The following is a 3,856-nucleotide window of genomic DNA, read 5'->3' on the forward strand; positions in this document are numbered from 1 at the left end:
ATGCTGGTTTTTCCCAAGGGAAAGTGTCTGGCCCTTGAGAAAGGGAGAGGCAGAGTGGTTCTGCGTTATTAGAGCGGTGGTCCTTTGGGTGGGAGCCACTAGTTTGACAAGGGAATCACTGTGCTCCAGCTTGTATCTTGTCCCAGAGGAGGAACCAACAAACTCAGGAGAGACACTGCTGGGTCTATTTGTGTGTTCGTCTATGTGTGTGTGTGCGTATACATGAGAGAGAGAGAGAGAGAGAGAGCGGGATGGAGGGAGAGGGAGAGACAGAGAGGGAGAGAGAGAAGCAGAGAGAGATCATCTTTCTCCTTATACCTGTCTGTGCTCAGGTTGAGTGATCAGTTGGCAAATTACAGGTGCTGCATGGAGGAGTCTTCTGTCACAGGTCTGGATTTATGTGTGTGTGCCTGTGTGTGTGCCTGTGTGTGTGTGTGTGTGTGTGTGTGTGTGTGTGTGTGTGTGTGTGTGTGTGTGTGTTCGGAGAACAGGGAGAACAATGAAAACATTTAAGTCAATGTGTCTAAAAAGAGCAAAAGCATTTTATATGTATGTGTGTGTGTATTCTAATTTTTTCATCAATGCCAAGTATGAGTGCAGCCATAATTTTTGTTTTCTCCTTGAACGTTTCATGGCTCCTTTGGAGAAATTTTCAGTAGACGATCCTTTCCACCTATCTCTTCCCTATTTCCTATAGCCCACAGTAGCTGCTGGGCCTGTGTGGGTCTCCCCTAGGAGGCCTGTGTGAATTGCAGACCAGAGTGGACACCTGTCCTTCTGTCTTCAGCCAGAAGGCTCATGAGGCAAGTGTGAATGCAGCCATACTCTTCTAGCCAGACAGTCTACTCTCGTGTGTATATTTGGAGCTAATTCAAGGGTTGGGAATGTGTCTGCCAAACATAATTAAGGAAGTAAATGCGGGGGGGGGAGGAGGTCAGGGGCTGTGAGGCTAGCAGGGTCTGGAGAGTGGTGAACGGTGTGATATGGCACATGGTTCACCACGACCAAGGAAGAGAAGGCAACCTTACCCAGGGCATTAACTGTGTCCGTGGGAATCTGGGCAGGGTGCTCTGGGCCCCCACTGGTGACATGGATTCCCTCCCGGGGCATTGTACCAGTGGTCAATCATCTCTGGGTTCCTGCAAACTTCAATCTGTGTCCCACCTGGGCGATTTCCAGCTGGGTAGTGGTACGCACTTGCATTCCCCCTGTGGAGCCTGCTCGGTATAAGGCCGTGGAAGTTAGCAAGGGCTCTCTGAATGCCAGTTCCTTTTCTTTTTATTTTAATTTTTATTTTTTGTGTACATACTGTACAGAGGGGTTACCATTACATAGGCAAGATAATGAGAACATTTCTTATCAAGCATTGCAGCCTCCTCCTTTCTTTAACCTTCACATCACTTCCCAGCCTCATCCCACCCCTCCACCCAACCCCCCGGCTCCCGCACCAAAGTTGTAAAGTTCGTTTTCGACATGACAACTTCTACTTCTCATAGTTGCAACGGGTCCACCTGTATCCTTTAACGACTTGTTTTTCTCCATCTCCTCGACAAATTGCACCGACCTCAAATATAGTGAAAGCAGGGGTTATACTGTGGGGGAGGGACACACAAAGCAACAAAAAAATAAATTTATAAATGAGTTAGAAACAAAGGCATGAAAGAAAAAAAACATTAAAATACATATGTAAGGGTTCATTTTCCTAACATCACATTACCTGACCTTTTCTGCTTGACTCATACATGTACTAGATATTGCAAATAAGGGAAACCATGGGACCTATGTTTCTTTAGGTTTTGCTTACTTCACTTAATATAATTTTTTCCAAGCCTTTCCATTTCCTAACAAATGGGGCAATGTCATTCTTTCTGATGGATATATAGAATTCCATTGTGTATATATACCATATTTTCTTGATCCATTCATCTACTAAGGGGCATCTAGGTTGGTTCCATATCTTAGCTATGGTAAATATGCTACAATAAACATAGTTGTGTTGGTAGCTTTAGTGTGGTCTTGTTTGTAAACATTTGGGTAAATGCCCAAAAGTGGGATTGCTGGGTCATAGGGGAGCTCTATGTGAAGTCTTTTGAGGAACGTCCATACTGCTTTCCAAAGTGGTTGAACAAGTTTACATTCCCACCAACAATGAAGTAAGGTGCCCTTCTGTCCACATCCCCTCCAGCATTTGTTGTTGTTAGAGTTCTTGATTTTTGCCATTCTAACTGGTGTGAGGTGATATGTCAATGTTGTTTTGATTTGCAGTTCTTTTATGGCTAGGGAGGTTGAGCATTTCTTCATTTGTCTATTGGCTATCCTTCTTTCTTCTTCAGAGAAGTTTCTCTTAAAGTCTTTAGCCCACTTATTTATTGGGCAGTTGTTTCTTTGAGGATTTGTTGTTGGGGGATTTAATTTTTTGAGTTCCAAGTATATTATAGAAATGAGACCCTTGTCCGTTGTGTGGATAGTGAAGATCTTCTCCCTATCTGTGGGATTTCTATTGATCTTGTTAGCTCTGTCCTTTGCCATGCAGAAGCTCTGCAACTTCATGCAATCCCATTTGTCCGAAATTTCTTTCATTTGTTCTGTTTCCGGGTCTCTATTAAGAAAATTTTGGCCTGAGCCAAGGAGACCTAGGGTTTCTCCTATTCCATCCTGTAATATTTTCAGAGTGTCTGCTTTGACTCTGAGGTCTTTGATCTACTTGGAGTTGATTCTGGTGCAGGGTGATATATAAGGATCTAGCTTTAGTTTTCTACAAGCAGTTAACCAATTTTGCCAGCACCATTTACTGAAGAGGCTGTCATTCTTCCATTCTATTATTTTAGCTCCCTTAACGAAGATTAGTTGGCTATAGGTATGTAGGTTCATTTCTGGATTTTCAATTCTATTCCATTGCTCCTGAGGTCTGTTCTCATGCCAGTACCAAGCTGTTTTGATTATTATGGCTTTATAGTAGAATTTGAAATTTGGTATTGATATTACACCAGCGGTGTTCTTTGCATTGAGGAGCATTTTTGCTATTCTGGGTCTTTTATTTTTCCAAATGAATTTTTGGATTGCCCCTTCTATTTCCTTTAAGAATGAGGTTGGAATTTTGATAGGTATTGCATTTAATTTGTAGATAGCCTTGGGAAGTATTGCCATTTTCACGATGTTAATCTTTCCAATCCAGAAGCATGGGAGGTTTTGCCATTTTTTAAGTTCTGTGTTGATTTCCTTTTTCAAGATTGTAAAGTTTTCATCATAGAGGTCCTTCACTTCTTTGGTTAAGTTAATTCCTTGGTATTTTATTTTTTGAGGGGCTATTACAAATGGAGTTACTTTCCTAATTTCAGCCACACTTTTCTCATTGTGGGCATACAGAAAAGCCATTGGTTTTGGGGGATTAATTTTATACCCTGCTACTTTGCCAAAGTTTTGAATCAGGTTGAGTAATTTGGGAGTGGAGTCTATGGGGTTCTTTAAATACACGATCATGTCATCTGCAAAAAATGGTGAGTTTTATTTCTTCTTTCCCTCTTTGGATCCCCTTTATGTCTGCATCTTGTCTTATTGCTGTAGGTAGTCATTCTAATACTAAATTGAAGAGAAGTGTAAAGGGTATACATCCTTGTCTTGTTTCTGAGTTAAAAGGAAATGGCTTTAGTTTTTCACCATTGAGTATAATGCTGGCTGTAGGTTTGTCTTCTACAGCCTTTATTTTATTGAGGAATGTTCCATGGATTCCTAATTTTTCCAATACCTTCATCATAAAGGGGTGTTGGATCTTGTCGAATGCTTTTTCTTTATCTATTTTGATAAGCATGTGGTTCTTATCCTTTTCCTGTTGATATGTTGAATAATATTAATTGAT

Source organism: Dipodomys merriami, unplaced genomic scaffold (genome assembly GCF_024711535.1).
Source record: "Dipodomys merriami isolate MVZ:Mamm:240054 unplaced genomic scaffold, mDipMer1.0.p SCAF_208, whole genome shotgun sequence".
Classification (NCBI taxonomy): domain Eukaryota; kingdom Metazoa; phylum Chordata; class Mammalia; order Rodentia; family Heteromyidae; genus Dipodomys; species Dipodomys merriami.